Source organism: Rana temporaria, chromosome 2 (assembly GCF_905171775.1).
Source record: "Rana temporaria chromosome 2, aRanTem1.1, whole genome shotgun sequence".
Classification (NCBI taxonomy): domain Eukaryota; kingdom Metazoa; phylum Chordata; class Amphibia; order Anura; family Ranidae; genus Rana; species Rana temporaria.
Window position 1 is genome coordinate 328,090,376 of NC_053490.1, and position 23,383 is coordinate 328,113,758.

Consider the following 23,383-nt stretch of genomic DNA (forward strand, 5'->3'; position numbering starts at 1 on the left):
ATTTTACCCCCACTGACCACCATGTGTGGGGCCTTTTCTGCTCTCATTGGCCACAGTCTTGCCCTCAAAGTCTGATGGGCAGTAAACTGGCCATTTGAATAGAAAGTATGGAGATCCCTGGTCTTGTCCACCAAAGTAATACAGATGCTGTATAGTGGGTACCATAAAGTGTCTGATCCTACCTTCACAGCACCTGTGTCCTCAATACCCAGGGCCGCTGATAGGGCAGTACAGCCAGCCCTATTGTACCGGGCCCGCCCCCATCAGCTACACAGTGGGGCCCGGGCATCATTACAGTTCGTTACTGCATTTACAAAAAAAAAAAAGTTTTCTAAACTCCTCTCCCACTCCTAATTGCTTACAGAAGGGGGGGGGGGGTTATATAATTTTCCTGGAGGGGAGTGCAGGCACAGCGGAGGGACTATTTCTTGATTTTCGGGCACATGTACATCATGCCGCCCCACTATTGTATTAGTCCCGGCTGGCGGAGTGATATGGTGATTGTTCGTTCGTCTCCTGGCTGCAGTCCTCTCAAGATATGAAGAAGTTGTCAGCGGCTGACAGGGGAAAGCAGGAGGACAGCGTGGCTGCAATGGACACAGTGAGTGGATAATAGAGGATAGAATACTCACTGTGTCCTATTATGTACCTCACAGCAGATTATCAGCATTACATGAATTATAACAACGGTAGAACAATAAGCAGGTGCTCTATAATGGTTCTATCATGGCTCTAGGTCACATTGCTTTTGGGTGCTGACTTTGTAACAAAGCACAGCAGTAACAGTCTGTTACATACAGTACAGCCATAAGTTAACAAAGTCAGCACTTAAAAGCAATTTGACACAGAGCCATGATAGAGTACCTGCTTACTGTGCTGTCTGTGTGATTATCATAATGCTGATGATCATAAGAAACAGTGAGATGCTACTTTACATTTCATTTGGGGGAGCAGTAAATGTGCAGCGGAGCTGCATTTTGACTGCTCCCCAAACCAATCCCCTTTAACTTCTTCCCGTCCAGCGACGTACCAGTACATCGCTGGAATGGAAGGATGATACCTTGGTCATCACTACAGCAATGATCAAGATATAATTTTTTAGCCCCAGCAATTCTGCAGAAAGTAAAATTAATTCTAGTGGCTAAGAAGCCACTGGATTACTTTTACAAATAGTGGAAGGGGGTCCCATAACCACCTTTACTGCATTTAACATGTGATCAGTAGCACCCGGTTCCTGGGCCACAGTGAGAGGGATGGATGTTGTTCCTCCCACTGTATGACATCAGAAACTGGAAGTGACGAGGATTTTGTCACTGCCGGTTTTGGGCTCATGTAAAGAAGCCATCACCGGCTTGAACAAGCATCTTATCAAACTGATATTGGTTTGATCAGATGCTTTGGCGGTCAGAGGACAGATATGGGGTCTAAAAGACCTCATATCTCTCCATAAAGAGGACCTGTCATGGCCCATGCTATCACAAGCAATGTTGTTCATCAAATGTAAAGATACAGTGTAAGATTTTTTTTTAAATTGTAATAAAAGAAAATTTAAAAGAAAATTAAACTGCCCCTTCTCCTTCGTGCTTATTAATTGCAAATGCATGCATTGGCTCCACACGCATATGTAAATAGAAACAAAACTGCATTTTGTTTCAAGCAGGGGGCGGGCCCCGGGGTGGGGTCAAGGGCGTGGTTGAAGGGGGCCCCGTCAGGTAGGCTGTACGGGGCCCCATGATTTCTAACAGCGGCCCTGTCAATACCCCTTTAAATATCCATAAGTTGAAGTTGGGGGAGGGGTGATTCTGCTTCCCAAAAAGCAGTATACAAGTACAGTGCATGAGTGATACATAGGCCTGTGCACTAAATAGGGGGACGGTATACCAAAATCCAAAACTTGTTTTATAATAAACTAGCTGAATACCCGGCGTTGCCCGGTCTTCCTATCTTAACCTTTTGGGGAGGAAAATCATAGTAATATAAATATACCCATCTTTTATATAAGGGTGTAGGTAAGGGTTAATTTAACTGTCATATATTTTTATTTGGCATATAAGTAATATGTGTACCAGGTATTATTGAAATATCTCCAGGCGTACAGAAGTTATGTGGGAACATACATTTCCCATTGATTTGCATGGGACTTTAAACAAAAACCCCGACCCTCACAAATGGGGGTAGTTAAGGGATAAATTAACTATCCTATAGTTTAAGTGGACATATAAGTAACATGTGACCAAGTGTTATCGAAATATCTACAGCCGTTTGGAAGTTATGAAGTAACATGTATTTCCCATAGAGTTGAATGGGACTTTAAAGGAAAACCCCGACCATGGCAAATGGGGGTGGGTAAGGGTTAAACCACCTATCCTATGTTTGTTGCTGACATATAAGTAACATGTGTGCCAAGTTTCATGTTAATATCTTTAGCCGTTTGGACGTGATGCTGGAACATACATACATACATACACACACACACACGTTGAGTTTTATATATATAGATTGCTCATATGATACATACAATTACTGCAATAAGTACTTGTACTATCTTTAAAACCATCCCCCCAGTCCTCTCTGTCACTAGATTCTTTCTATTTGTTTTTATATGGATATCCACAATCCTACAGAGGAATTGGCTGTCTCTGATCCACTCAGACTGGGAGACTACTAGATCTCTTCATGGGCAGGGATGGACTGGCCATTGGGACTACAGGGAGTTTCCCGGTGGGCCGATGGCTCAGTGGGCTGGCTTCAGTGACAGCAGACTGTCGCCCCCTCTGCTCCTCCGTCTCTCCCTTCCCACAGCGCTCACCTCCTCTCCCTCCCCGCAGCTTTCACCTGGGGGGAACAGAGATGCAGGGGGAGGACCAGAGGAGCAGGGGGGACGACAGAGGAGCATGGGGGAGGGGACAGACAGCTGACTCAACAGCTATGGCCTGGGAGTTTCTCACTTCTGCCTAATCTTGTCCCATAAGGGGGGGCACGGAACTGATTCTTTGCCCCGGGTTAAATAATGTCTAACTTCCCCACTGGTACTGCCTTTAAGAGGACCAGTACCAGCCATTCTACTCTAATAAAAGTATAATGGCTAGTGAAGGGGGAGAGCGGGCTTGGGTGGCTGGGGGGGGGGGGGGGTGTGGGAGTTGCCCGGCTGCCATGGGAGAGACCTGTCAAAGTGGGCCAGTCTGGATGAAGTCCAGGGCCAAATTTCTGTCCCAGTCCAGCCCTGTTCATGGGAATGCTCGTTTGACTGTCCTGTTGGTTCAAGGGGTCATGGTCCTAAGGTGAACGGCCATCTGTGTGTATTGTGGAGGGGCTGCACATTATATGACACCTGTAAGTTCAATCTAGAGACGCCACTTTGCACCATCTGGCATCTTTTTTATGGAAATGTATCTGGACTTTCTCTTTTATATTTTATAAGATTTATGTTTTTTAATAAATGAATATTTCTTGCGTTGCATTATTTTTATCTGTTAGCTCATTTGAAGGTGTTTGAAGGCTTTAAGTGTTCAGCTGCAATTATTTGTATTTACTTAGGATTATTTGCACTGATTATTTTTAGTTTATATTTATATTAAAAGTGGTAACCTGTAAAGGATTTAAAATGTTGCTTATGGATAAACTAAAATTTCAATTATGGATACTAAAATTGAGTGCACAATGGTAACCACTTCAGTCCTGGAAGGTTCACCCCCCTTCTTGACCAGGTGAATTTTTGCGATACTGCGTTACTTTAACTGACTCACCTCTGCGTTTTTTTTTTGCACCATTAACATAATAGGACCAACAATTTTGAAAAAAAAAAAACAATATTTTTTACTTTATGCTATAAAACATATTCGATTAAAAAAAATATATATCAAATGTCTTCATCAGTTTAGGTCAATATGTATTCTGCTACATATTTTTTGGTAAAACAAATCCCAATACGCGTATATTGATTGGTTTGCGTAAAAGTTATAGCGTCTACAAACTAGGGGATATTTTTATGGAATTTTTATTTATTTATCTGTTCTTACTAGTAATGGCGGCGATCAGCGATTTTTAGCGGGGCCACGACATTGCAGCGGACAAATTGGACACCTATCTGACACTTTTGACACTTTTTGGGAAACGGTGACACTAATACAGTGGTCAGTGCTAAATTTGTACTGTAACTGTACTATTGACACTGGCAGGGAAGGGATTAACATCAGGGGCGTCAAAGGGTTAGGTGTGCTCCTAAGTAGTGCTTCCTAACTGTGGGGGGATGCTGTAACTGGAGGAAGATAGAGATCTATGTTTCCTCTTGGCAGAAACACAAGATCTCCATCTTTCTCCCTCACAGAATAGCGGTTTGCCTTGTTTACATTGGCTTTACACAGACTGCAGTTTTGCCTCTCCTATGAACTATCGGTGGGTTCCGGCCATGCCCACTGATTGGCTCCTGCTGTGTCCAATAACAGCGGGAGTGAGTCGCCGGCAGCAAGTGCACCCCAGACCCACTATGCAAAATCATGTATAGTATACATAGTACTGCCATAGTATATCTGTGTGGGGCGGTCCTTAAGTGGGTAAAGCATGAAATATTTGTTATCTATTTACTCGGCGTAATATAAACTTTTCTAGTTTATCAAAAAATTGGGTTATGCATTGTATTTTTTTTTTTGCATTGAAATTACACAAATTTATTTTTCCCAATAAAATTGTGTTTGAAAAACTGATGTGCAAAATATGACATAAAAATTACAAAACCTACCAATTTATTCTCTAGGGCTGCTGCTTTACAAAAATATATAATATTTGGGAGTTCTAAGAACGTTTTCTAGCAAAAAAAAAATAATTTGTTTCGTTCTGATTTGTTTTTTTAATGAATTTTGATAAATTAGTTAATTCCAAAATTTCAGAATTTCAGAATTTTTCAATTTCGGAATTTCTGAAAATTCGAAAATTAAAAAATTCCAAATTTGAAAGAATTTGAGAATTTGAAAATTCGAAAATCTGAAATTTGAAAATTCAAAAATTTTAAATTCAAAAATTTGAAAATCAGAAATTCGAAAATCAGAAAATCAAAAATTCGTAAATTCACAAATTCCAAGATTTGAAAATTCAAAAATTTTAAATTAAAAAATTCTAAATTTAAAAATTTTAAAATTCGAAAATCTGAAATTCGAAAATTCAAAATTAAAAAATTCAAAATTCGAAAATCAAAAATTCAAAAAAGCAAAGTTAGTTTTGAAAATCTTATCTAAGGATTTTCATTCGTATTTCACACCATTCATGAGATCTGGTGAGTGGCCATTCTTGACGGTGACGGGAATATCACTGAAGTGGTGAAATTACGTTGTGTTTTAACATCTTACGGGAGAAGCATTGATCGTTTTTATAAGCACTTGGCAAGCATATTGGGACTTTAATGAAAAGAGGACCAATTTAGAAATGTTCTATTTTTGTCACATGTATATTTTTTCAAATTTCTTTCTGGTTATTATAATATTCGTTTGTCTCTGTGGTAATGATTCTTTGAATCTGATATAGGGGAATGCATGCTTTATAAGAGCACTATTTAATACGTGCATAGTACACATATATATGTTGTTTGTGTTTTTTTGCATTTTTTCTGAGAAGAATATCTGTATATGAGCACTTGGTACACATTTATACCCACTTATATATATTTGATGTATTGTCAATGGAGGTGATATGTATTGAGGTTAACAATCACAAATATTGCCCAGAAGTAGGTGGATATAGATTAACCACCAGGGTAGCGCAATCCACATACCACATTAATTTTCATTTAGGACGGGACACCATTGGGTGTTGTGCCCCTTTTTTTCTGATTGCAGCACACCCACTATTGTAGAATAATTTTGGTTTTCCATTTGCGTCAGCAACACTCGTATCATATAGTTCATTTCAATTGTGTTCATATCGGTTGGAGTGTTATGTACGGATGCTATTATTCTTTCAACTTGTTGGTCCTCAATTTTCTTGTTTATTTCTTTTTCCCATTTCTCTATAAAATAGGGTTTTCCTCGTAGTTCTGATTCTGTCAGGATTCGATATACTCTTGACATTACATGCCTTAGTGGGGTTTGTATAATACATAACTTTTCTAGTGCTGTTAATTCCTTTTCATCTCTTATAGGTGAGGGTATTGAGTGCACCAGATTGTTTAGCTGTAGGTATTCCCATTCGTTAATATCCCACCTGTTTGTTTCTTTTATCCCCAAGAGTGTTTTTATCTTTCCCTGTTCTGTGATGTCCTTTATTTGTGCTGTCCCCATTTTATTTCCCAACCGAGTCCCTTTCCCAGGTACTGTATGAAAAAATTAGTTTCCGTGAGTGAAATAAAAGGTGAGTTATAAATCCATTTGTTCTGTCTGTGAATAAAATCCCATATTTTGAAAACATTTTTTGTTAATTTGTGCGTGTCTACATCCAATACTCTATACTTTCGTGGTATCCATATGTTTTTGTAAAGTGCTGTTTTACTTATACTATTTTCCATTCAAACCCATTTTTTCTCTTTCTCTTTCTCTTTATTTCCCCATTCTACCATTCGTGCAATAATCATGGCTTTGTAATATCTACTTATATCTGGTGCTGCTAGTCCTCCGAGTTTTTTTCCTCTTGTTAATGTTGCAAAATGTGTTATTTTTGGGAGGATAGCCATCTTGAAAAAATGTATCCTTCCTAGCCATGAAAGTGATCTTGTTGTATTCTTTTTTAGATCTGTTTTTATCTCATTTAGCAGAGGGATATAGTTAGCAAGGTACAGGCTTTCTACTGTAGGTGTCAATTTAACTCCCAGATAGGTCAACTCTCCTCTCACCCACGTAAATGGATATTGTTTTTGCAATATAAGTTCTTTTTTTTTTCTCCACCCCTATATTTAAAATTTCACGGCCAGATTCACAAACAATTACGGCGGCGTAACGTATCCCCTTTACGTTACTCCGCCGCAAGTGCTTGATTCACAAAACTTGCAGCGGCATAGCGTAAAGCCGTCCGGTGCAAGCCCGCCTAATTCAAATGGGGCGTGTACCATTTAAATTTGGCGCGTTCCCGTGCCGAAAGTTCTGCGCATGCTTCGTTAGGAAATTTCCCGCCATGGTTTGCGCGAAATTACGGAGCCCCGACGTGTTTTTTGAACGACGACGTGCGTTATGTCCTTTCGGACGTCTTACGCAAAAAAAAAATTTAAATTCGACGCGGGAACGTCGGCCATACGTTAACATGGCTGGTCTAAATCTAAGCCATGAAATAGCAGGCTTAAGTTTGCAACAGGAAAAACCGACTAGCGACGATGTAAGAGAATGCGACGAACGCGCGTACCTTCGTGGATCGCCGTAAACAGCTAATTTGCATACCCGACGCGGAAAACGACACAAACTTCACCCAGCGGTCGCCGAAGTATTGCATCCTAAGATCCGAAGGCGTACGAAGCCGTACGCCTGTCAGATCTTAGCCAAAAGCCTTCGTATCTTTGTTTGTGAATTACAAATAAAGATACGACGCAGCAAATTTGAAAGTACGCCGGAGTATCAGCAGATACTCCGGCGTACGTCTTCTGTGAATCTGGCCCTCAGTTTTTACAGGGTTTATTTTAAAGTTCGAAAGTCCTCCGTACTTTTTTATTTCCTTTACTATGTTTGGCAGGGTCACCCTTGGATTGGTTATGTACATTAAGATATCGTCGGCGTATGCCGCTACCTTGTGTACTTCTTTGCTTATTCTCGCCCCCTCTATATTTTGGTTATTTCGCAGGGATGCCAGAAAAGTTCCAGCGTTAGTACATACAAAAGTGGCGAGTGTCTAGTCCCATTATGCATTTCAAAGGGCAAAGACACCTAACCATTTACCTTGACCATTGCCATTGGTCTACTATACAAATTTTGTATCCAATGTCTAATTTTAGGTCCCATTCCCAGATGTTGAAGCGTGTCCATCATAAATCCCCAGTCTACCCTGTCGAATGCTTTCTCGGCATCTATTGATAATATAGTTTTTAGGCTGTTGTCTCTACCCTCTCTTCCGGGTATAAACCCAGTCTGATCTGGGTCTACCCAATCTGGTATTAGGTTTTTTAATCGGGTGGCAAGGATTTTTGCATATAGCTTTGTATCAGCATTTAATAATGCTATAGGCCTATAACTAGAGCATAATGTCTTGTCTTTTCCTAGTTTTGGTATTATGGTGATATGGGCCATTAAAGATTCGGATCGCATTTCTTCTTCTTCCCCTATTTTGTTAAAGTAGTCACATAGTCTCGGAATCAGTTGGGTCTGAATTTTTTTGTAGTATTTCATGGTGAACCCGTCTGGTCCAGGACTTTTTCCAGTGGGTGTTTCTTTCAATGCTCTTATAATTTCTTCCTGTGTAATTTCTGCTTCCAAAGCTGTCAGGCGTTCTTCATGTATTTTTGGCAGTTTTGCATCCTTTAAATATTCTTGTATTTTTTCTTTCCTCTTCTTTTTCTCCTTATGTGTATCTTCCTTTCTGATTGCATATAATGCACTATAATATGTTTAAAATGCTACAGGTACATCGCCTTTAAGAGCCCAGCCGTGGGTCGCGCACGCGACCCGTTCTGAAGCTCCGGGACCGCGGGACCCGCGGACCCGATCGCCGCCAGTGTCCCCCTGATTTAGGGAAAGACAATCAATGATGTCACACGTCAAGCCCCGCCCCCTACAGTCAGAAACACATATGAGGTCACACTTAACCCCTACAGCGCCCCCCTAGTGGTTAACTCCTAAACTGCAATTGTAATTTTCACAGTAATCAATGCACTTTTATAGCACTTTTTGCTGTGAAAATGACAATGGTCCCAAAAATGAGTCAAAATTGTCCAATGTGTCCGCCATAATGTCGCAGTCACGAAAAAGATCGCTGATCGCCGCCATTAGTAGTAAAAAAAAATTATTAATAAAAATGCCATAAAACTATACCCTATTTTGTAACCGCTATAAATTTTGCGCAAACCAATCGTTAAACGCTTATTGCGATTTTTTTTACCAAAGATAGGTAGAAGAATACGTATCGGCCTAAACTGAGGGAAAAAAAATGTTATATCTTTTTTGGGGATATTTATTATAGCAAAAAGTAAAAAATATTGCATTTTATTAAAAATTGTGGCTCTACTTTTGTTTATAGCGCAAAAAATAAAAACAGAGGTGATCAAATACTGCCAAATGAAAGCTCTATTTGTGGGAAAAAAAGAACGCCAATTTTGTTTGGGAGCCACGTCACACGACTGCGCAATTGTCAGTTAAAGCGATGCAGTGCCGAATCGCAAAAAGGGGCAAGGTCCTTAACCTGCATATTGGTCTGGGTCTTAAGTGGTTAAAAGTTCCTGGACTTTAAGTGGTTAAAAAAGCTCAAGGCTTTTCAGTAAAAGCAATCAGGGTTAGGGCCCTTTCACACGGGTGAACCGTTCAGGTCCGCCTGCCAGTTTTTTAGGCGGACCTCTATGGAGCCACGGATGTCAGCGGTGACATGCCCACTGACATCTGACCCGCTCTGATACACCAAAGTGTGACGGAGAAAGACCTTACTTTTTCATCCGTCATCATCCGATCCCCCATAGAAGAGAGTACCGCTCTGACAGGTCGGTCCCTGCACAGTGTGCAGAGACTGACCTGTCATCTGCCTGCTCAGCGGGGATCGACAGAGTGATCCCCACCAAGCAAAGCGGAGTCCGCACATTGACAGCCCCATGTGAAATGGCCCTTAGTGTTTTTTTTTTTCATAATAAGAAGGGACATCTAGGACATCTAAGACTTCCAGGGATGTCAGTTTTGCTGCACTAGGTTGCATATATTATACAGATGTGCTATTTTAGACAGGTTTTGCATTTTTATGTTGCCCTTAAAGCATTATTAAAATCGCTACTTCCCACAAAAAAAAAAAACATGCTTCAGTGCATGTTCCCCAGAGCAGTTCTCACCCCCCCCCCATGCCATTTGTTTCTTTTTAGACATTACTGTTTTTTAACATTTGGCTCCCATTGACTTTAATAGGGTTCAGATAGGGCATACAGACTTCAGTAATGTTTGCGAACTAACCATGAACTAAACCTAGGTACTGTACATCTAGCTTGTCACTAGTGACAACGAAACTAACCAGATGGCCACTGGGGATGAGCCAATAATTTGGCTGTTTTGGTGCTCAGACGAATGATTGAACTTTTGCCAGTACATCCCCCTGTTCGGTGAGAGCCAAGCATCATATATAAAAGCAGCATTTGTACTTCTATCTATGACAGCTTCTCACTCTCAATGATTGCTAAGGAAGTGTGGGTGCTGGCCCTAGGAATTGCTGATGTCTCTAATGTCAAGAATCACATAAGCAAAGAGCTGTAACATCACTGCCCAAATATGCCCACTGGCCATATTTTTGGGAATCTTTAATCTATTAATAAAGGACTTGTCAAACATTTGGATGTCTAGGTTTTTTTTTTTGTAAGTGAGAAGGCATACAGTGTAGCCCTTACTAGTTCATGCAGGAGGGGGGCACTGTCTAGTCAGAGCCCATATATAAGCCAGGTTCGGAGAAACACAAGTGCAGTTGGGGAATATGTGTCAGGCCTCGTACACACCACCCAACATGTCCGATGAAAATGGTCCGCGGACCGTTTTCATCGGACATGTCCACTGGGATCATTTGGTCTGATGTGTGTACACACCATCAGACCAAATTCCCTGCGGACAGAATACGCGGTGACGTGGCGGCGACATGGTGGCGACGATGACGCCGCGACGCGCGCGCACCAGGTAGTTCAATGCTTCCATGCATGCGTCGAATCACTTCGACGCATGCGTGAGATTTCAGGCCAGTGGACATGTCCGACAGACAGGCTTCCAGCGGACAAGTTTCTTAGCAGGCTAAGAAACTTTTGTCCGCTGGAAACCTGTCCGCTAGGCCGGGAAACTGTCCGGTCGGCCCTACACACGACCGAACATGTCCGCGGAAACTGGTCCGACGGACCAGTTTCAGCGGACATGTTCGGTCGTGTGTACAAGGTTCCCACCATTTGGCAGATGTAGTTAGCAAGTGGATACCCTGGAAAGGGCTGGAGGGCAGGGAGAGGTAGATCTGCACCCAGAAGAGCTGGCTGTATACTTCCTGATCCTAAGGCCCCTTTCAGACTGGGGCGGGAGCCGCAGTGGTGGTATAATGCCACTAAAAATAGCGGCGCTATACCGCCGGGATTGCCGAAGGAATCGGCGCTAGCGGTGTGGTATTAACCCCCGCTAGCGGCCAATAAAGGGTTAATCCCGCCCTCAATGCGCCTCTATAGAGGCGCATTGCGGGCGGTATTGCCACGGTTTCCCATTGTTTTCAATGGGAAGGAGCGGTGAAGGAGCGGTATACATACCGCTCCTATCACCGCTCCAAAGATGCTGCTGACAGGAGATTTTTTTGTCTCCACTTTCAGGCTGGGTTCACACTGATACGACACGACAGTCATCCGACTTTCATCCTACTTTGCTCTGCGACATCAGTCCTACATTGATCCTACATTGGTCCGACATCCATCCGACTTTCATGAACAGGAAACTACCCATGTCGGATGTCAAAAGTCGGATGGTTAGGACAAGGATCCTACTTTGATCCGAATTCAATGATATTCAATGGGCTGAAGTAGGATCAAAGTTGGACCAAAGTAGTGCAGAAACCTTTTTTCATAGTCGGACGACTTGTGTTGGACCAGTTAAGACGGCTCTCATAGGGAAACATTGATTTTCATACGTCATGCGACATTAGCTTCTAATGTCGGAGCGCTTGTCGTACCAGTGTGAACCCGGCCTCAGCCCTTCTGCACATCTGTGATCACCTGTGACTTTTAGCCTGCCTTTTATTAACAGCAATTGTGTCTGGAGTTTGCTTCAGTGTCTCCCTGTGTGTTTCTAGTTTGTTTCTTGCTATGTGTTCTCATTTACTTTTGCCTGCTCCTACTAATGCCGCGTAAACACGATCGGAATTTCCAATGAAAAAAGTCCGATGGACTTTTTTATTGGAAATTCTGATCGTGTGTGGTCCCCATCAGACTTTTTTTCCGTTGGTGTTTAGAAATTTGCCGATGAGAAAAAAAATGATAGGAAATTCCATCGGAATCCATTGGATTTTATGCCATCGGAAATTCCGTGTGTACAAGGCATAATTCCTGTTTATCTTTGTGCATTACTATTCACTCTCTGTGTACCACTTCCATTCCCAGTATCTCTGCGTACTACTACAACTACTACTACTCTTTACAGTGCCTCTGTGTGTTTCTGTGAACTTCTGCCAGCTTGGGCTTTACTAACTACTGACCCGGGATTCTTGCACCTCAGAGCTGCATGTGATTCTTACCTGCTTATCTTACCTGCCTCAGTAGCTGCCTGCTCAGGTGAGTCTGAGAAACGCAAACCAGGAGCTCTGGAGAAGACAAGGTGGTTCTTTAGTGTACCCCAACTGTATCCTGTGTATCTGCATTCCTTGGGGCCCCTGTGCACCACCATGTTTCTCATACATATCATTACCCCTGTGCTTCGGCAAGCACAGTGGGATATTGCTGTAACTACTTCTGTAACTACTTCTGTCTCCCCATGAGCCCTGCTCCCCAGTGCTGTAAGTTTCTCTTGCTAGTATTTCATGTCCTGTCTGTAAGATCCATGCATTCCATGCTTTTGAATATCCTAATCTCCAGTGCTACCCTGTACTTGGTCAGCTGTAGCCCTTGTGGGGGGGCTGGGGTTGTACAGGCTGAACAGAGGGTTCACAATCCCAACCATACACATACCTTCCCAACATTTTGAGATGAGAATGAGGGACACCTACTAACAAAGGTATGTAGGAGTAGGACACACCCCCTGCCCCACCCTCTTAAAGGAGAATTTACCAAAAAAAGGTTAATTAAATCCACAAGGGCTTTTTTTTACCACAATTATGCCTCCCATCGAGGCTGAGCTTTTATTTTTCTATTTTTCGGGGGCTGAGCGCCGTGATTGAAGATGGATGGACATCGCGGGACAATTTTTACATTCCCTACCCATTCACATACGGGGGGCCGGGATCTGGAATATCTTGTTAAAGGGGGCTTCTAGATTCCGATAAGCCCCCACCCACAGACCCCCACAACCACTGGGCAAGGGTTGTGGGGATGAGGCCCTTGTCCCCATTAACATGGAGACAAGGTGCTGTGGGGGGACCCCAAAGCACCCTCCCCATGTTGAGGGCAAGCAGCTTGGTATGGTTTAAGAGGGGGCGCTCGCTCGCCCCCCACTTTCCTGGAATGCCATGGCTGGTTCCTCAGATAAGGGTCTGGTATGAATTTTGGGGGGACACCCACGCCAATTTTTTTTAAAATTTTGGCTCGGGTTCCCCTTAAAATCAATACCAGACCTAAGGGGCCTGGTATGGATTTTGGGGGGACCCCCATGCCAGTTTTTTTTTATTTTGACGTGGGGTTCCCCCTAACCACTTCAATACATTGTGTTATATATACAATACACTGTCTGCACTGAATGAATATAGAGTCTACACTGAAAATCCAGTCTACACTAAATGCATATATAGACTGTATATATATTAAATACACTGCCACTAACTAACTTACTAACCTGCCTGCCTAATCTAGCTCAATCTATCTCCTTCCACAGTCACACACCATACACCGCTGCTATATAAGCAGCCTTATATAGTGTGGGACGTGGTCCCCCTGAGCCATGATTGGCCAAGGCACCCTGCCTTTGGTCAATTATGGCTCTCGCAGCAGAGTCAAACTTACATCCAAATTACTGGTTAATGGTTTGATTATATTACTGGTTCACAGAGGCTCTGTCCTAGGTGGAAGCATTGCCAACTTTATTATCAAACCCACTTTTCCACTTAGCAAAAGTTCAGGTTCTCCTATTTACTGATTTATTTACTTATTTACTATCCTGTTTGGGGAGAATAATTTCTAATAATCCCTCTAAAAGAGGGCTATGCACATATGTTATGATGATGCTCACAGTTTTAAGTTGTAATATTTTGGATGACATTTTTTGCCTCGATTATATAACAGATTTAGCAACGTGCCTTTATTTAACAACTGTGATGATCAGATTCAAATAATTGGTGTTTTTGCTTGCATTTTATTAAAGAATTTATTTTCAGCTGGGAGCGCTGTGTGATGGATTTTTTTTATTAATTAATTTTATTAACTTTTTTAAAATGTTATTTTATCTCTTCTCACAAACACTAAAGTGCATCCCAGCCCATAATAATGGAAAAGCAGAATTACATTCTTGTTTTGTTGTTACTTTCCATACTGCCTGAAGACAAAACCTAAACTACCTCAATGACTTCATTTAAAACAACTCATCTAACTGCTGTTGCCGTTATGTTGCTGCCAAATTGAACTATCACAGCTACCTTCAGCCTTTATTGCTACCCTGATGATGACCTCATAAAAAAGTTATGCATGCATTTATGAGTTTGGGCACAAATCTCTGGCCATAATGCAGAGTTTTGCCAAACCGTGGGGAAATTGAATGTCATTCCGGAGCATCACTAGACCAGGGAATTTCCCCCTGCAGGCATTGTTGTTTTTTTAATATTGTACGTTATGGTAAAAAATAACTCCCCTAGAAATTGGGACTTTTAAGGCTCTGAGGAATGCACAAACATGAAAAAAACATGGTATGAATATAAAATATTTATTTTTATCAAAAGTAATTAGACCACTCAATGGTGGTACTGGAGATTGATACAGAAAACCAAACACTAACATGTTCCTTTGAGCGCCTTCTTCAGAGAAGGTTTTAACAATCTTGACAAATACAGTCTATAAAGCAAAAGACATATTAGAGCATTCATTGCTGATCATAGGTGGCATAGTATGATGAAAACAGAAAAGAAAGGGATTGGGAAGGGAGAAACATGACAGTGAATACTCACAGTGCCAGGGCATAGATGTAAAGCGCATTACCAACCAATAGTAAAAAATTTGATTTTTTCATCATACTTACCCGTAAAATCCTTTTCTTTGAATACATCATGGGACACAGAGTCAGGCTAATATTCAATACCTGCTGGGTTATACTCCATCTCCAGGTGAATGGACACTGGTAGACCAAAGGTCTTTGGAAAGGAAGTGATCCCCTATATAACCCTGCCCATACAGGAAGTACTTCAGTTTTGTAGCAAGCACTAAATCCTCAAAAAGAGGCGAGTGACTTCTGTGTCCCATGATGTATTCAAAGAAAAGGATTTTACAGGTAAGTATGAAGAAACAATACTATTTTCTTTTTCATACATCATGGGACACAAAGTCAGGCTAATATTTATTACCTGCTGGGATGTCTCCGCGCAATAGCCTTGAGGGGAGGGAGACACCCTGCCAAACGATAGCCATCACAACTTATACGGCAGCTCGCAGTACACTGCGGCCGAAAGCCGAATCCTCGAACATCCACTTGATACATTTTTGCGAACGTATGCCCTAAAGAACAGGTAGCAGCCTTACAAATCTGAGCCACAGATATCTAATGGTGAAAAGCCCAGGAGGTTCCTACACCCCTGGTAGAATGAGCTCTCACCCTAAAGGGAGAAGCTTTACAGTACAGACCAAAAGTTTGGACACACCTTCTCATTCAAAGAGTTTTCTTTATTTTCATGACTATAAAAATTGTAGATTCACACTGAAGGCATAAAAACTATGAATTAACACATGTGGAATTACTGTATACAGAACAAAAAAGTGTGAAACAACTGAAAATATATTGCATATTCTAGGTTCTTCAAAGTAGCCACCTTTTGCTTTGATTGCTGCTTGGCACACTCTTGGCATTCTCTTGATGAGCTTCAAGAGGTAGTCACCTGGCTCAGCACCCCATCACTCTCCTTCTTGGTCAAATAGCCCTTACACAGCCAGGAGGTGTGTTTGGGGTCATTGTCCTGTTGAAAAATAAATGATGGTCCAACTAAACGCAAACCGGATGGAATAGCATCCGCTGCAAGATGCTGTGGTAGCCATGCTGGTTCAGTATGCCTTCAATTTTGATTAAATCCCCAACAGTGTCACCAGCAAAGCACCCCCACACCATCACACCTCCTCCTCCATGCTTCACGGTTTGAACCAGGCATGTAGAGTCCATCCGTTCACCTTTTCTGCGTCGCACAAGGGGTTGGAACCAAAGATCTCAAGTTTGGACTCATCAGACCAAAGCACAGATTTCAACTGGTCTAATGTCCATTCCTTGTGTTCTTTAGCCCAAACAAGTCTCTTCTGCTTGTTGCCTTTCTTTAGCAGTGGTTTCATAGCAGATATTCTACCATGAAGGCCTGATTCACACAGTCTCCTCTTAACAGTTCTAGAGATGTGTCTGCTGCAAAAGGTGGCTACTTTGAAGAACCTAGTATATGAAATATATTTTCAGTTGTTTCACACTTTTTTGTTATGTATAATTCCACATGTGTTAATTCATAGTTTTGATGACTTCAGTGTGAATCTACAATTTTCATAGTCATGAAAATAAAGAAAACTCTTTGAATGAGAAGGTTTGTCCAAACTTTTGGTCTGTACTGTATGTTTCAGACCGTAGGCCTGAATGACCAATTGACGGACCACTTCTTGGGTCCTTTTGGTAAAACAAAAAAGGAGTCTGATCCTTGGATCTCCACAGATCTGCAGCCATGGCCAAAAGTTTTGAGAATGACACAAATACTAATTTTCACAAAGTCTGCTACCTCAGTTTTTGAGATGGGAAATTGCATAAACTCCAGAATGTTATGAAGAGTGATCAGACGAATTGCAATTAATTGCAAAGTTCCTCTTTGCCATGAAAATTAACTTAATCCCATAAAAAAAATGTCCACTGCATTTTTGAAGAAGGCTTCAAGGTGCCCAAGAAAGTCCAGCAAGCGCCAGGACCATCTCCTAAAGAGCATTCAGCTGCGAGATCGGAGTGCCACCAGTGCAGAGCTTGCTCAGGAATGGCAGTAGGCAGGTGTGAGCGCATCTGCAAGCACAGTGAGGCGAAGACTTTTGGAAGATGGCCTGGTGTCAAGAAGGGCAGCAAAGAAGCCACTTCTCTCCAAAAAAAACAGACAGATTGATCTTCTGCAGAAAATATGGTGAATGGACTGCTGAGGACTGAGGCAAAGTCATATTCTCAGATGAAGCCTCTTTCCGATTGTTTGGGGCATCAGGAAAAAGGCTTGTCCGGAGAAGAAAAGGTGAGCGCTACCATCAGTCCTGTGTCATGCCAACAGTAAAGCATCCTGAGACCATTCATGTGTGGGGTTGCTTCTAATCCAAGGGAGTGGGCTCACTCATAATTTTGCCCAAAAACACAGCCATGACTAAAGAATGGTACCAAAACACCCTCCAACAGCAACTTCTTCCAACAATCCAACAACAGTTTGGTGAAGAACAATGCATTTTCCAGCACGATGGAGCACCGTGCCATAAGACAAAAGAGATAACTAAGTGGCTCGGGGACCAAAACGTTGACATTTTGGGTCCATGGCCTGGAAACTCCCCAGATCTTAATCCCATTGAGAACTTGTGGTCAATCCTCAAGAGGCGGGTGGACAAACAAAAACCCACTAAATCTGACAAACTCCAAGAAGTGATTATGAAAGAATGGTTTGCTATCAGTCAGGAATTGGCCCAGAAGTTGATTGAGAGCATGCCCAGTCGAATTGCAGAGGTCCTGAAAAAGAAGGGCCAACACTGCAAATACTGACTCTTTGCATAAATGTCATGAAATTGTCGATAAAAGCCTTTGAAACGTATGAAGTGCGTGTAATTATATTTCACTACATCACAGAAACAACAGAAACAAAGATCTAAAAGCAGTTTAGCAGCAAACTTTGTGAAAACTAATATTTGTGTCATTCTCAAAACTTTTGGCCACAACTGTAGACAAATAAACCTTGACTGCCTGGACAACGTCCAAAGAATGCAGTCGTCTCTCTTCCGCCAAACGAGGAGAGAAAAAAGAAGGCAAAATAATGTCCTGATTTAAATGAAAGGCTGACACCACTTTTGGCAAAAAGGATGGAACAGGATGTAACACGACCCTGTCGTGGTGAAGGATCAAATATGGTTCCCTGCATGAAAGGGCCATCAACTTCGACACCATTCTACCAGAGGTGATAGCTATCAGGAAGGCTAGCTTGCATGACAGCGGGCCAGATTCTCAAAGAGATACGACGGTGTATCTCCTGATACACCGTCGTATCTCTGAGTTAGGCCGGTCGTATCTATGCGACTGATTCATAGAATCAGTTACGCATAGATATGCCTAAGATCTGACAGGTGTAACTGTGTTACACCGTCGGATCTTAACTGCAATTTAAAAATGGCTGCTGGGGGGGTTCTCGCTGATTTACGCCGAGAATATGTAAATCAGCGAGATACGCCAATTCACGAACGTACGCGGGCCCGGCGCAGTGTTTTTACAACGTTTATGTAAGGGTTTTCCCGGCGCATAGTTACCCCTGCTTCTATGAGGCGCAGCCAATGTTAAGTATGGCCGTCGTTCCCGCAACGAAATTTGAATTTTTTACGTCGTTTGCGTAAGTCGTTTGCGAATACGGATGGACGTCATTTACGTAAGCGTCGAAACCAATGACGTCGTTGCGACGTCATTTGGAGCAATGCACGCTGGGAAAATTTCCGGACGGGGCATGCGCTATTCGAATGGCGCGGGGACGCGCCTGATTTGAATAGTACACATTCCCCCTAGCCGCGGAATTTGAAATCCGCGGGGGAATTACGATCCGCCGCCGCAAGTTTGGAGGTAAGTGTTTTGTGAATTACCCACTTGCCTCTAAAACTTGCGGCGGCGGATCTTAAATCAGATAGATTACACGGATCTAAAGATCCGCTGATCTATCTGAATCTGGCCCACTGTGTGCATCTTCAAATTTTGGCGTGTGGATTATCCAATACAAATTGTTGTGCAAAACATAACATCGAAACTGGTTGGGGGGGGGGGGGGTTAATCTACTATACGGCCCATCATGTCAAGGATGTTCTTAAAATTTTGCTCAATGACATTCATCCTATTCCTCATAATGTCCATTTCAGTGCTGCATTCCATAATTTGTTGGATGACGATTTGGGCACTAGCACTGGAGAAAGGTGTCCTAGCAGATGCTGTGATACCACCATGTTCATCCCCTAAAACAAAACAAAAGGGTTATTTAGAAATGTGCAGGCCTACCCACATCTTTTTTTCTCTGTGAAGCTGGGGTGACACTGACCTGTTGTGCTGATAATCTCCACCTCCCCATCTTCAACACCTCCTTCTTCCACCTCTATTTCTTCCACCTCACTTTCTTCCACCTCTCCTTCTTCCACCACTCCTTCCACAACTCCTTCTTCCACCTCTCTTTCTTCAACCTCTCTTTCTTCCACCTTTCTTTCTTCCACCTCTCTTTCTTCCACATCCTCCTCCTCTACATGCTGACTTTGGTGGGGTTTTTCGGGTCTGGGCCCCCTTGCCTCCTCCCAGTGGCGTATCTAGTGAAAATGGCGCCTATGGCAAGCACTAAAACTGCGCCCTTGTCAAAACATTTGAAACCCATCTTTCAGATAACCTTAACAGAAAAGACAGCTAACAAAACAACAAGTCAAGCTCTTTAATCTTTCAATTAACAAATTATGGATTGGCACTACATAAAAATTACAACTGCACCTTCCTTGCTTTTACTAATGCAAACTGGTCTATGATGCGCTCAAAGTCTGTTCTGTTTCTACACTCAACGCACACAATGGTCCGCAGGCACACACTGATACAAAAATCACTGATGATGCCAACACTGGCACTCAGTCATTAAAATACATTGGTGCACACAGTAACATACAAAAACAATGTAACAAACTCAATGCACACACATAATCATTAACGTTACCTGTATGATGTGAGTGTAACTGTATGTCTTTGTGTATAATTATATATATATATATATATATATATATATATATATATATATATATATATATATATATATATATATATATATATATAAAACAGGAGATGGTCAGACTGTGGGTATGCTACATGAGATGGTCAGACTGCGGGCATGGTACAGGAGATGATCATGGGCTGCAGGCATGCTACAGGAGATGATCATGGGCTGCAGGCATGCTACAGGAGATGATCATGGGCTGCGGGCATGCTACAGGAGATGGTCAGACTGCTGGCATGTACAGGAAATGGTCAGACTGCTGGCATGAACAGGAGATGGTCAGACTGCTGGCATGAACAGGAGATGGTCAGACTGCTGGCATGAACAGGAGATGGTCAGACTGCTGGCATGTACAGGAGATGGTCAGACTGCGGGCATGGTACAGGAGATGGTCAGACTGCTGGCATGTACATGAGATGATCATGGGCTGCTGGCATGCTACAGGAGATGGTCAGACTGCTGGCATGTACAGGAGATGGTCAGACTGCTGGCATGTACAGGAGTACAGGAGATGGTCAGACTGCTGGCATGTACAGGAGATGGTCAGACTGCTGGCATGTCCAGGAGATGGTCAGACTGCTGGCATGTACAGGAGATGGTCAGACTGCTGGCATGAACAAGAGATGGTCAGACTGCTGGCATGTACAGGAGATGGTCAGACTGCGGGCATGGTACAGGAGATGGTCAGACTGCTGGCATGTACAGGAGATGATCATGGGCTGCTGGCATGCTACAGGAGATGGTCAGACTGCTGGCATGTACAGGAGATGGTCAGACTGCTGGCATGTACAGGAGATGGTCAGACTGCTGGCATGCACAGGAGATGGTCAGACTACGGGCATGGTACAGGAGATGGTCAGACTGCTGGCATGTACAGTAGATGGTCAGACTGCTGGCATGAACAGGAGATGGTCAGACTGCTGGCATTTACAGGAGATGGTCAGACTGCAGGCATGGTAAAGGAGATGGTCATGGGCTGCGGGCATGCTACAGGAGATGGTCAGACTTCTGGCATGCTACAGGAGATGGTCAGACTGCTGGCATGTACAGGAGATGGTCAGACTGCTGGCATGTACAGGAGATGGTCAGACTGCTGGCATGTACAGGAGATGGTTAGACTGCTGGCATGTACAGGAGATGGTCAGACTGCTGGCATGAACAGGAGATGGTCAGACTGCTGGCATGTACAGGAGATGGTCAGACTGCGGGCATGGTACAGGAGATGGTCAGACTGCTGGCAGGGTATAGGAGATGGTCAGACTGCTGGCATGGTACAGGAGATGATCATGGGCTGCGGGCATGCTACAGGAGATGGTCAGACTTCTGGCATGCTACAGGAGATGCTCAGACTGCTGGCATGTACAGAAGATGGTCAGACTGCTGGCATGTACAGGAGATGGTCAGACTGCTGGCATGTACAGGAGATGGTCAGACTGCTAGCATGAACAGGAGATGGTCAGAATGCTGGCATGTGCAGGAGATGGTCAGACTGCGGGCATGGTACAGGAGATGGTCAGACTGCTGGCATGTACAGGAGATGGTCAGACTGCTGGCATGGTACAGGAGATGGTCAGACTGCTGGCATGTACAGGAGATGGTCAGACTGCGGGCATGGTACAGGAGATGGTCAGACTGCTGGCATGGTACAGGAGATGGTCAGACTGCTGGCATGGTACAGGAGATGGTCAGACTGCAGACATGTACAGGAGATGGTCAGACTGCGGGCATGGTACAGGAGATGGTCAGACTGCGGGCATGGTACAGGAGATGGTTAGACTGCTGGCATGGTACAGGAGATGGTCAGACTGCGGGCATGTACAGGAGATGGTCAGACTGCGGGCATGTACAGGAGATGGTCAGACTGCGGGCATGTACAGGAGATGGTCAGACTGTGGGCATGGTACAGGAGATGGTCAGACTGCGGGCATGTACAGGAGATGGTCAGACTGCGGGCATGTACTGGAGATGGTCAGACTGCGGGCATGGTACAGGAGATGGTCAGACTGTGGGCATGGACAGGAGATGCATTGTAAATAGATAAAGAGAAGAGCAGGGAATAATTTCCTAACCACTATATGTGAGTGTTGGCTGATCTGTATACAGGACGGGTGAGCTGCTGCTGCGACACAGTGTGATAGAGACCCACATCTTTGCCATGAGCACTTTATCCTCATTACATGTCACATAAACAATGGGAACTCCTCCTGGTATCAGCTCTGTAATGAGCTCCCACTTTCTCCTGTCCTCACCTTCTCTATGATCTCCCTCCCTCCCCCAGTCAGCCTGTATCAATCACCTGTTATGCTTGATGGTGTTCTTCAATGCAGCCCAGGTCACAGCGTCCCCCCTCCTCCCAGGCAGGGTGCTGAGGCTCCCAGGGAGTGTGTGACAGACACCTCCGAGCTCTGCGCCCTCAGGACTGAAGGAACCATTAGCAGCATGCAACAGGGAGCAGCCATCACTCTTGTCATGTGACGGCAGTCAGCTGACACTTCTGAGGGCACTGATTGGCTAGGACGCCCCTGCTATCTACTTAGCTAGTAGCTAACTGCTACATCTCTCCCAGCATACTGTGTGGGCAGCGCCCGGTGAGAGCGGAGCGGTTCAATTTTTTTTAGGGGGGGATCAGACACCTCAGCCCAGTTCATCCATGCCCAAAAACGATTTTTCTGGAAAGTATATGGGACTGCCACAGGTCCAAAACCCATGAATGTCCCAACACAATTGTAACTTGTGAAGGATGTCAGTGTAAATCTCCCTGCTTGGTTCATGTGTCACAAGCTATTGACATGTTAATGACCCTTCCTCAGCCAGCTCCCTAGTTCAAATGGTAATTGATTTATTGTGTGTGGGAAGGAGACCGGCCTTACTGTTTACAATGATTAGATAAGGGGCTCATGTTAATTATTCTGATTGCTTCATTGTGGTCAGGCTGTTACACCTAGTAATTAACTCCGCTGATGTCTTTAGCTAAAGAAACATGTCTGCATGGTCGGCTCCGACTTGTCTCCTATAATCTGTATGGGAAACCCCACTGTGTGAGGGGGGCGTTCCTAACAGGCTGTAACCACATATAAGCTGAGTTTTTGTGTCAATAAAGTGTCTTGTTCCAGCAGTAAGCTTGTCTCATGTGTGGCTTTCTGGGCGATTCCAGGGATATCCCTCCTCGTGGAATATTGGGGTGATTGTCGTTATGGGAAGAAGGGAACGTTGACGGGGATATCATACCGATACCGTCACAATTGGTTGGTAGCAGTGGGATTTTTCCCTTCTATTCCCCTTCACACCCGGATTCCAAGCAGACACTGGAAGAACTACTGGAAGTTCGTGGAAGGATCGCTAGCAACAAAACCAAGCGGGTCATCATAGCAGAATTAATGGAGCTAGACCAGGAGGACGGGATTGCAGCAACGCCAGCAGTACAAGAGATGGAGACACCAGTGAT